Consider the following 13,288-nt stretch of genomic DNA (forward strand, 5'->3'; position numbering starts at 1 on the left):
GTACTTTGCTCCTTTAGATAACTGATGAGTATTCCATTATATGCATATTTCAAAGTTTGTTTATCCATTCACCTATTTATGGACATTGTGTTGTTTCTTCCTTTTGGGGGCTATCATGAATAAAGCTTCTGTAAAAATTCAAGTAGAAGACTTTGTGTACACATATGTTTTCATTTCCCTTTGGTAAATAATTAGGAGTGAAATTGAGGAAAGATAAAGTACCATTTAATACTTCCACTGGAAACATATGAGGATTCCATTTGCTATCCTTAATTTTGCCTTTAAAAAATTATTTATGCCCTTGTAATGAGTTACTAATTGGTAACTAATTTGATTTCAGTTTGCATTTCCCTGATGACTACAAATATAAGCATGTTTTTATGTGTTTGGGGGCCATTTATATATCTTCTTTCATGAAGTGCCTATTTAAAACTTTTGCCCATTTTTACTGGATTATTTTTCATTTTATTATTGAGTTTTTTATATACATACATATATATTTATACATTATGGAAAAAGTTCTTTATCAGATGTATGTGTTGTATTTTTTCTCATTCTTTGGCTAGCCTTTTTTTTTCTTTAACATCATAATTCAAAGGGTTTTTTTTTTATTAAGTCCAATTTATTGATACTTCTGTCTTTATGGTACATACTTCTTTGTGTTTTATCTAAGAATACCCTCTTAAGATTTCAAAGATTTTTCTCCTAAGTTCTCTCCTAAAACTTTTATACTTTTAACTCTTACATTTAGGCCTATGGATCAGTTAATTTTTGTATATGATGTGAAGTAATGGTTGAGATTCATGTTTTCCTCCTATAAACATACAATTGTTCAACATGATTTGTTAAAGAGACATTTGGTTTTTTGACACATTGCCTTGGAACTTTGTCAGAAATCAAGTTACCATTAGTGTGTGAGATCCTTTCTGGATTTACTCTGGTGTTCTAAAGATCCTCTATGTCAATCCTTGCCCCAAGATCACACGATCTTGATTATTGTGGCTTTATAGTAAATCTTGGTATCAGGTATTACCGGTCCTCCAACTTGGTTCTCCTTTTTAAAAATTATTTTGACTATTTTATGCCATTGCACTGCTATATATTTTTAAAATCAGCCTATCAGTGTTTACAAACAAACAAACAAACAATACCACGATTTTAAGTGGGATTACATTTAATCCATCATTCAATTTAGGAGGAATTGTCATCCTAACAATACAGAGTTCTCTATTCCAAGAACACAGTAAATCTTTACATTCCTTTATGTATTTAATGTCAGCCATCAGAGCTTATGATTTTCAGTGTTCAGTTCTTGTGCATACATATTTTAATTTATCCCTAAGTATTTCATATTTTGATACCATTTTATTTAGAATTATACTTTTATACATTTTTATTTATTTTCTAATTATTATTAGTACCTAGAAACATTTATTTTTGAACAGTAACTAAATGCCTTTCAGTCTTGTTAAACTTACTTTTTGGTAGATTTGTTTAAAGATTTCGTAGGCTACTTAATAAGATTGCTTATGCCATCTATGAATAAAGAATATTTTACTTGTTTCTCTTAATATGTCTGTCCCCCCCCCTTTTTTTGTTACTACAATTACCAGTACCACCAGCACAATGCTGAATAAAAGAGAAGAGAGGGCATCCTTGCCTTGTTCTTAAACATGGTGGGGGTGGACAGGAGGAAGGTCTTCAGTCTTTTACTGATAAATATATTACTTGTGGATTTTTAGATGCCCTTTATGAAGTTGAGGAATTTCATATTTATTTGAGCTTACTAAAAACTTCTATCATAAATGAGCTCTGTTAAATACTTTTCTTCACTTACTGACATACTCCTTTTTTTTTTCCTGTTTTAGTCTATTAAATTTTGAACGTGCACTAATTGATTTTCAGATATAAAGCAGACTAGAATTCCTGAAATAAATCCCATTTGGTCATAATGTGTAATTCCTTTTATCTAGTGTTGGATATGATTTGCTAAAATTGGTAAGGATTTATATATCTATGTTTATGAGAAATTTTGGTACATAGTACGCTTTTCTTATCTTAATCTAGTCTTGGTATCAGAAGAACACTGACCTCATAAAATAAGTTAGGAAGTATTCCCTTATTCTGAATGATTTTTTGTAGGCTTGGTATTATTTCTCCCATAAATATTTAATGAATTTTACCCTTGAAAATATTTGGGTTTAGAATTCTTTCAACTATTATTTTTACTTTTAATTTATTTAATAGATATAAAGCTATGGTAGGCAGAATAATGGCCTCTCAAAGATGTCTACATCTTAATTTCTTGAACATGTGAATATGTTACTTTACATGGCAAAGGAGAATTAAGATAGCAATTACTAATCAGCTGACTTTAAAATAGGGAGATTATCCTTATTATCTGCTTAGAACAAATGAAATCACCAGAGTCCTAAACATAGAAGAGGAAGGTAGAAAAATCAGACAGAATGATGCAATTTGGAAAAAATTCAACTGCTCATTGTTGACTTAGAGGACAGATGAGAGGGCATGAACCAAAGAATTCACGTGTCCTCTGGAAGATGGAAAAGACAAAGAAACAGTTTCTTCCCCAGAGCCCCTTGAAGAATGGCAGCCCTGTTGACACCTTGGTTTCAGTTCTGGACTTCTGACCTCCAAAAATATAAGATAATAAATTCGTGTTGTTTTAAGTTACTAAATTTGTGGTGATTTGTTATACCAGAAATATAAAACTAATAAAAAAGCTCTTGATATTTTCTATTTCTTCTCATATGAGTTTTGCTTAAGTGTGTCTTTCCAGCAATTATTCATTCTATGTTGTTAAAATCATTGTGTAAATTTATTTATAGTATTTATTAATTTTAATGACTATGGCTACGTAGTGGTATATCTTCTTTAGTCCTAATGTTGGTATTGCATATTCTCCCTCTTTCTTTAAACAATCTAGCTAGAATTTTATACATATATTTTTAAATTTTTCAAAGAACCACCTTTATTTTTATTGATTTATTTTCTATTGCATGCTTTTATTCCTGTTTCATTTATTTCAGCTCCTTATTAGTTACTTTCTTCCTTTCACCTGAGTTTAATTTGCTCTTCTTTATTCTCACTTCCAAAATGAAAACTTGGATCTTCAATTTTACAGTATTAATTTTCTGAATGTAAGAATTTGAAGTCACACATTTTCCTCTGAAGCTCCGTTTAAGCTGCAACACACTAGTTTTGACATATTGTGCTTTCACTATCATTCAGTTAAAAAATGTTTGCTAATTGCCTATATGTTGTTTAGAAATGAGTTAACTAATGTCTACATATTTGGTTCTTTTCAAGATATTTTATGGTTTCTAATATAATTTTATTGTGATCAGAAAACATACTCTAACATTTTGAGCTTTTGAAATGAAATCTATTAAGACTTGTTTTATAGCCCATCACATGGTCTCTCTTACTCAATTTCTATATGGGCTTGAAAGAAATGTTCTTTCTGCAGTTATTGAATGTGGTTTTCTATAAATGCAAATTAGGTTAAGGGAGTTGGTAGTGTCATTCATATCTTTTATATCCTTACTGATTATTTTTCTAGTTAATCTATTCATTACTAAATGAGGGGAATTAGTCTCCAAGTATAATTGTGAATTTGTACACATTTTTATTTAGTTTTGACAATTTGGACTTTATTATTTTTAGGCATTTTTTATTAGGTTCATATATATTTATAATTGTTATACTTTCAGAATATATTGATCCTTTTACTGTTATTGAGTATTCACCTTTTTGTCCAACAGTGCTTCTTATCTCAATGTTGACTTTTTGTAATATTAAAATAGTTGTCCAGAGTTAAGATGGTGGAGTAGTAGGAGGACCCTGGGCTTGCCTCATCTCTTGAACACTTGATTAACATGACATCATTTTGAACAAAAAGGAAATTGATCTGAGGATTAAGAAAACAATCTGCACAATTGGAGGGAGAGAATGTGGTAGACGCAAGGTTTGGAGATATGAATTGTGGGAGAGAGAAACCACGGTGTCACGGGGAGAGGGGAGGGAGACAGAAAGGAAGTCAGGCATTGGAGAGAGCAGGACACAGAGCAGCATGTATGGTTTGTGCAAGACTCTGTGGTGTGGGGATCCTCTGGGTCACACTGAGAGAGAAATTTTCCCTTCCTGGAGTATATTTGGAAGAGGATATATTGCTTCTCCAAGGACAAAAGACCCACGTGGGGCACCATTGAGCAACTATTCAACATCAGAGGACAGAAGCACATGCAGAGGGCAGATAACCTGGTTGCAGCTTTTCCCCTAAGCTTCACCATAGACTCCAGGCACCTGCATGGCCATGGGACTGCTTTTCAGGGAATAATGGTGTTGGGTGAGCACAGCAAGGTTCTCCTCCAGGGGAGTGGAGCAGGTCTGTGCCTTGCTGGGTCTTTTAAGATATGGAGTTTTGAAGCCCCGCTGCCAGCCAGAGATAAAACACAGGAGAACTGTGACACCAGGCATGCCAATGGCCCAGGCACAAATAGGTTGAGGGCAGGAATCTGATGGAAGCCTGAATCACAAGAAGGGAGATTGTTTGCTTTTCTGTGAGGGCCTGCTGAATAGCAGCAGCAATGAGTTTTCCTCTTCAGGGACAAGAGGGCAATGTGACAATGTCTTCCACCCTGGTGCCTGCCAGCATGATTGGACTTCAGAGAGAAACACAGTGCCTCCAGGGGAAGCTGGAGTCACTTACATCAAACCCCACCCCCTGAATCTGGCAGGGGCATCTTTACTGTGGTGGTCTGACTGTGACCCAGCACAGTCAGCCGCTCCCTCAAAACACCAACAATGGCCTCCGCATGTACCAAATCTACTGATCAGAGTACCTAAACTGTCAGCTTCAGTTCTGTTGGAAACAGGACCAGGCTTTCTTTTTCTTTTTCTTTTTCTTCCTTTCTTTTTTTTTTTTTTTCCTTTAGAATCAGGCATATAGTTTTTCGTTTGTTTGCTTTTTTGCTCCTTTTCCTTTTCTTTTTTCTTGGATCAGCTTTGTTTGTTTGTTTGTTTGTTTTATCAGGCTTATCTTAAATCAAAGCACACCTAGTTAAAGGTCCAAACATTCCCCACTGCAAACAAGGAGGAACTCTGTAGAGGACTGGCCTGTGGGAAAGAGCAGCCAAAAGAAAACAGCACAGTGCACAAATCATACACCAGAAATATTTCCTGAAGGGCTAGACCCTGGACAGTGTATGACCTCTTATAAATAAAGTATTACTCTCAGGAGCAGGAAACATAGCTTTCGTAACATGCAAAAGACAGAAACCTAGACATGATGAAAAGATGGAGGAATTCTTACCCCAAAAAAAAGATCAAGAAGAAATCACAGCCAGGGATTTGCTCAAAACAGATATAAGCAATATATCTAAACAAGTATTTAGAACAACAATCATAAGATAACAAGCCAGGTTTGAAAGAAGCATAGAGGACCACAAAGAAACCCTTGCTGCAAAGATAAAAGACCTAAAAACTAGTTAGGCCAAAATAAAACATGCTCTAAAAGAGATGCAAAACTGACTGGTTGTAATCACAACGAGGATGGAAGAAGCAGAGAATTGGATAGGTGATACAGAAGATAAAATTATGGAAAATAATGAAGCTGAAAAGAAGAGGGAAAGAAAACTATTAGATCATGAATATAGACTTAGGGAACTCAGTGATTCCACAAAGAGTAATAATGTCTGTATCATAGGAGTCCCAGAAGAATACTGGAGAAAAGAGGCAGAAGGTTTATTTGAACAAAGTATAGCTGAGAACTTCCCTAATTTGGTGAAAGAAACAGGCATTCAAGTCTAAGAGGCACAGAGAACTTGCCCCAAAAATCAACAAAAACAGGTCAACACCAAGACATATCATAGTAAAACTTGCAAAATGTAAAATAAAGAGAGAATTCTGAAAGTAAGTACGGATGAAAGTTCTTTAACCTATAAAGACAGACAGATCAAGTTAGCAGCAGTCCTGTCCACCGAAACTTCATTGTACAGAAGAGAGTGGTATGATATATTCATCGTGCTAAATGGGAAATATATACATCCATGAAAACTATATTCAGCAAGGCTGTCATTCAGAATAGAAGGAGAGATAAATCATTTCCAAGACAAGCAAAAACTAAAGGAGTTCATGAACACTAAAACCATCTCTGCAAGAATTATTAAAGGGGACGCTTTGAGCAGGAAAGAGAGACCAAAAGCAACAAAGACTAAAAAGGAACAGAGACGATCTACAGGAATAGTGACTTTACATGTAATACAATGGCAATAAATTCATATCTCTCAATAATTACTCTGAAAGTAAATGGACTCAATGCTCCAATTGAAAGACATGGGATATCAAAATGGATTAAACAAAAACAAAAACAACCACAAAAAACAAGACCAATAGATATGCTGCTTCCAAGAGACTCATTTTAGACACAAAGACACCTCCAGATTGAAAGTGAGGGGGTGGAGAACCATCTATCCTGCTAATGTACATCAAAAGAAAGCTGGAGTAGCCATGCTTATATGTGATAAACATGATTTTAAAACAAAGACTACTAAGACATGAAGAAGGGCACTATATCATAATATAGGGGTCTATCCAACAAGAAGATCTAACAATTGTAAATATTTATGCCTTCAACTTGGGAGCACCCAAAATATATAAATCAATTAATACCAAACTTAAAGAAACTTATTGATAATAATACACTAATAGTAAAGACTTTAACACCTCATTCACAGCAATGAACAGATCATCTAAGCAGAAGATCAACAAGGACCAATGGCTTTGAATGACACACTAGACGAGATAGACTTAACAGGTATATTCAGAGTATTTCACCCTAAAGCATCAGAATACACATTCTTTTTGAGTGCACATGGAACATTCTCCAGAATAGATCACATACAGATCACAAACCAGACCTCAACACAGGAAAGATTTTATGAAAACAATACCATGCATGTTTTCAGAACATAACACTATGAAACTTGAAGTCAACCACAAAAAGAAATAAATATAAATATAAATATAAATAAATAAATAAATAAATAAATAAAATACAAAATAAAAAAATTGGAAAGACAACAAATACATGGAGGTTAAAGAACATCCTATTAAAGAACAAATTGCTTAATCAGGAAATTAAAGAAGAAATTTAAAAAATACATGGAAGCAAATAAAAATCAACACATGACAGTTCAAAAGTTTTGGGATGTAGCAAAGATGCTCATAAGAGGTAAGTATATAGCAATACAGGCCTTCCTCAAGAAGCAAGAAAAGTCTCAAATACACAACTTAACTTTACACCTAAACAAGCTCAAAAACAAAACAAACAAACAAAATAAAAACAGCAAACTAAGCCTAGAAGCAGCAGAAGGAGGGAAATAATTAAGAGTAGAGCAGAAATAAATGATATAGAAATAAAAAAACAGAAAAGATCAATGGAAGTAGGAGCTGGCTCTTTGAAAGAATTAACAATATTGATAAACCCTTAGCCAGACTTATCAAAAAGAAAAGATAAAAGACCCAAATAAATAAAATCATGAATAGAAGAGGAGAGATCACAAGTAACACCACAGAAATACAAACAATTATAAGAGAATATTATGAGCATTTATATGCCAGTAAATTGGGCAATCAGAAAGAAATTGATAAATTCCTAGAAATACATAAACTACCAAAACCAAAACAGGAAGAAATAGAAAATCTGAACAGACCAATAAACAGAAAAGAAATTTAATTAGTAATTAAAAGTCTCCCAATAAACAAGAGACCAGGGCCAGATGGCTTCCAAGGGGAATTCTACCAAACATTTGTTTAATTTTTTTTTCTACCAAACATTTAAAGAAGAATTAATGCCTATTCTTCTGATGCTGTTCCAAAAACTAGAAATGGAAGGAAAACTTCCAAATTCATTCCATGAGGACAGCTTTACCTTGATTCCAAAACCAGGCAAGAACCCCACTCAAAAGAAAAATTATAGACCAATATCCCTGATGAACATGGATGCAAAAATTCTCAACAAGATACTAAATAATTGAATCCAACAGTTAAAAGGATTGAATCCAATCCATTGAAAGGATTATTCACTATAATCAAGTGGGATTTATTCCTGGGCTTCGGGGTGGTTCAATATCCATGAATCAATCAAGCTGATACACCACATTAATAAAAGAAAGGATAAAAACCATATGATCCTCTCAATAGATGCATAAAAAGCATTTGACAAAATACAGCATCCTTCTTGATAAACACCCTCAACAAAGTAGGGATAGAAGGAACATATGAAAGATCCACAGCTAATATCATCCTCATGGAGAAACCCTGAGAGCTTTTCCCCTAAAGTCAGGAACAGGACAGGGATGTCCAGTCTCACCACTGTTGTTCAACAGAGTACTGGAAGTTTTTGCCTCAGAAATGAGACAACAAAAAGAAATAAAGGCAGGGCACCTGGGTGGCTCAGTTGGTTAAGAGCCCAACTCTTGATTTTGGCTCAGGTCATGATCTCAGTGTTGTGAGATTGAGCCCTGCATCGAGCTCTACACTGGGCATGGAGTCTGCTTAAGAGTCTCCCTCTTCCTCTCCCTCTGCCTCTCCCCACTGAATCACTCTCTCCCTCTTTCTATAAAGAAAAAAAAAAAGAAAAGAAGAAGAAGAAAGAAAAGACATTAAAAGACATCCAAATCAGCAAGGAAGAAGTCAAACTTTAACTCTTTGCAGATGACATGATACTGTATGTAGAAAACCAGAAAGACCCCATCAAAAAACTGCTAGAACTGATCCACAAATTCGGCAAAGTTGCAGGATATCAAATCAATGTACAGAAATCCGTGCATTTCTATACACCAATAATGAAGCAGTAGAAAAATAAATCAATGAATCAATCCCATTTATAATTACATCAAAAGCCATAAGACACCCAGGAATAAACTTAACCAAAGAAGTAAAATATCTGTACTCTGAAAACTATAGAACACTTATGAAAGAAATTTAAGACACAAAAAAATGGAAAAACATTCCATGCTCATGGGTTAGAGGAACAAATATTGTTAAAATGTCTATACTACCCAAAGCAATCTACACATTCAAAGCAAACCCTGTCAAAATAACACCAGCATTTTTCACAGAGCTAGAACAAACCATCCTAAAATTTGTATGGAACCAGAAAAGACCCTGAATAGTCAAAGTAATGTTGGAAAAAAAACAAAACAAAAACAAAGCTGGAGTTATCACAATTCCGGACTTCAAGCTGTGTTACAAAGCTATAATCATCAAGTCAGTATGGTACTGGCACAAAAAACAGACACATAGATCAGTGGAGCAGAATAAAAATTTCAGAAATGGACCCTTAACTCTATGGTCAACTAATCTTCGACAAAGCAGGAAAACTATCCAATGGAAAAAGACAGTCTCTTCAACAAATTGTGTTGGGAAAACTGGACAGTGGCATGCAGAAGAATGAAACTAAACCACATTCTTACACTATACACAAAAATAAGTTCAAATGGATGAGAGACCTAAATGTTAGACAGGAAACCATCAAAATCCTAGAGGAGAACACAAGCAGCAACTTCTTTGACCTAGACCATAGGAAGTTCTTGCTAGACACATCTCTGGAAGCAAGGGAAACAAAAGCAAAAATGAACTATTGGGACTTAATCAAGATAAAAAGCTTCTTCACAGCAAAGGAAACCGTCAACAAAACTAAAAGGCAACCTATGGAATGGGACAAGATATTTGCAAATGACATATCAGATAAAGGGCTAGTGTCCAAGGTCTATTAAGAACTTATCAAACTCAATACCCAAAAAACAAATAATCCAGTTAAGAAATGGGCAGAAGACATGAACAGACATTTCTCCAAAGAAGACATACAAATGGCTAACAGACACATGAAAAAATGATCACCATCACTCATGATCAGGGAAATACAACTCAAAACCACAGTGAGATACTATGTCACATCTGTCAGAATGGCTAAAATTAACAACTCAGTAAACAATAGATGTTGGTGAGGATGTACAGAAAGGGGAACCCTCTTACACTGTTGGTGGGAATGAAAACTGAACCAGCCACTCTGGAAAATAGTATGGAGGTTCCTCAAGAAGTTAAAAATAGAGCTACCCTATGGCCCAACAATTGCACTACTGGGTATTTATCCTAAGGATACAAAAATACTGATTCAAAGGGACACATGCACCCCAATGTTTATAACAGCATTTTCAACAATAGTCAAATTATGGAAAGAGTCCATATGCTTATTGACTGATGAATGGATAAAGAAGATGTGATGGGGCGCCTGGGTGGCTCAGTCATTAAGCGTCTGCCTTCGGCTCAGGTCATGATCCCAAGGTCTTGGGATCGAGCCCCGCATCGGGCTCCCTGCTCTGCGGGAAGCCTGCTTTGCTTCTCCCTCTCCCACTCCTCCTGCTTGTGTTCCCTCTCTCACTGTGTCTCTCTCTGTCAAATAAATAAATAAAATCTTTAAAAAAAAATAAAAAAAAGAAGATGTGATATCTATCTATCTATCTATCTATCTATCTATCTATCTATCTATCTCTTCATTCTATGGAATATTACTCACCCATCAGAAAGAACGAAATCTTGCCATTTGCAATGACATTTATAGAACTAGAGTGTACTATGTTAAGCAAAATAAAGTCAGTCAGGTAAAGACAAATACCATATGATTTCACTCATGTGGAATTTAAGAAACAAAACAGATGAAAATAGGGGAAGGGAAAGAAAAATAAGGTAAGATAAAAACAGAGATAGGCAAACCATAAGAAACTCTTAACTATAGAGAACAAACTGAGGATTGCTGGAGGAGAGGTATGTGGCAGGACAGGCGAAATGGGTGAAGGACATTAAGGAAGGCACTTTTTATGATGAGCATGGGGTGTATTATGCAAATGATGAATTACTAAATTATATTCCTGAAACCAATACTACATATATGTTAATTCATTTGAATTTAAATAAAATCTTGGAAGAATAAAAAACATAGTTGTCCTACTTTCTTAAGCATACTGCTGTTTGCATTCTATATCTTTTTTCATTTTTTATTTTTAGCCCTTTTTTATCTATGTATCTAAAGTGTATCTCTTGTAGATAGCATGACGTTTGTCTACCCCACTTTTTTGTAAATTCCATTTTGGCAATTAAAAAAATGGCAAAATTCCTGAATAGTTAGGAATACAGTTTATTTAGGTCTTCTAACTTGCCATTGGTGTTCCATTTGTTTTATCTTATTTTTCATTCGTTCTACATTCTTACCTTCTTTGGATTGCTAAATATTTTTTTGTATTTCATATTAATTACTCTATTAGATTTCTAGCTATACTATTATAATTTTTAGTGGTTATTCTAGAAATTATAATATACATCCTTAACTTACCCTAATTTGAGTGTCTTAAGTTAGACAAGGACTATGAATTTGTATCTGTATGTGTACCTAATTTATTTTTGTGAATTTCTTGAAGTCTAAAATAAAGTTGATGTTAAAGAACTATAGTAAAAAAATGTGAAATTAAATCCAATCCAAATCCATTTATATGTAATACGTAACGAATTTCAAAAAAAATGATAAATACAAAATTCAGAGAAATAAAACATGGCATTGCTATTTTAGTAACTGAGTAATGTGTTCAAAATGCAAATATTAGAATTGATACAAAGTATTGGATGCATATCTATCAGTAGCTATGGCCAGAAACCCTATATTTGACAGAGAAACACTGTCCATAACCAATGTAAAGAGACACAAAGATCAAAATCAATATTCTAAAAAGGTAATTATAGCCTATAATTAAATAGGATTTTAAAATAATGAAAAACTGATGGTTTTGAATAAATATTTGATCATTTTGAAAAAAAATTGATATCTATTTCTTTTTTTAGATTAAAAAGAGGAAAACAACCTCTCATGTGTTTTAATTAAAAGCACTGACTCTACATTCTTTACTCTGAGTATAAACATGAAAATAATTAACTTATTTTCATTCTTATATTGCTTACTAATTTATTATTTACCTATGCAAATATAATTACTCATTTATATAATTTAAAAATTTTTACTTAAAATGACTTAATTTTTTTACCTTATTCTTACATTAGGGAAATATAAACATAACATTTTACCTTGCGACAACTCAGAAAACATACACTTGTACTAATCCTAATTAAAATCTAAACCCAAATTCAATTTAAAAGATGTGGCTTACTAAAGAATAATGAGAAACTAAAGAGCGAGCAAAAACAGTATTTTATGTTATCAAAATTTTTACAGTTATGGATAGTTAAAAGAAAGATTTAATGAGCAAATACATGTGAAACCGATTTCTAAAAAGGCAAGAATTCAAAGTGCTCTGTTGCATTGTCATTCCAAATAAAATAAATGGGCTATTCCTTTTCCTATATGTATGCTTTTAGTTTAGTTTTTATATGTATCATGTAGGTCAGTCAGGCACCCTCACGTTATTGATGAGGAGTCTGAGAAATACATAATCATACAATTAATAGTCTGTAGAGTTACTTTCAATTCCAAGTGTTGGACTCTAAGTTCATTGCTTTTTTAACTGACTCATGAAGCTTCAACAAAAATATAAATTCTTTTGATTTTGACTTTAACCTCACCCAATAAATTGAAGAACTCTCTCTTAGAGTCTAAAGTCCGCAACTATCTCATTAACTAACTCTGCAAGATAGAAAAGCTCCAGGATAGTTCTCATGCTGATCAGAAACACTCCGGCCAAAATAAAAAGCAACAAAAACCAGAGGAGGGGAGGCAAAAAAAGGGGTAAGAAAGGCCAAAAGCCAAAAGAAAAAGAGCAGTACCTGGGGAGGGTTTTGAGGCTCAAGCTTAACGCTGGTAGGGACTTGGAGATGCACAGGAATTACCTAACTGATGCTGTCCCTGACAGTTGAGAGGTGCTCTGATTTTAATTGGTACATTTGATGTACGTTGACCCTGTACTCAAAAGAAGTATATGTCTCCTGGGGTGGGACGGAGTAGGGGAAGAGGAAGGAGAATTAAGTAGTTAGATTTCTAAAGTCTATTTCTTTTTTTCTTTACATAGAGTGGAGGAAGCCATAAGGTCATGGATCAAGGCCTTTGGGTAGTCTGTAATTTAATTAAGATCAAATTACACATTTTAGTTACCTGGCACCAAAGAAGCCAATGTGTGAATGCTTGTCTGATATTCAATACATAATTCAAGGGTTTCTGTTCTTGGATTCAGCTGGTCTCCCATGAGAAGCAGACATTTGA

This window comes from Zalophus californianus, chromosome 6 (assembly GCF_009762305.2).
Source record: "Zalophus californianus isolate mZalCal1 chromosome 6, mZalCal1.pri.v2, whole genome shotgun sequence".
NCBI classification, from domain to species: domain Eukaryota; kingdom Metazoa; phylum Chordata; class Mammalia; order Carnivora; family Otariidae; genus Zalophus; species Zalophus californianus.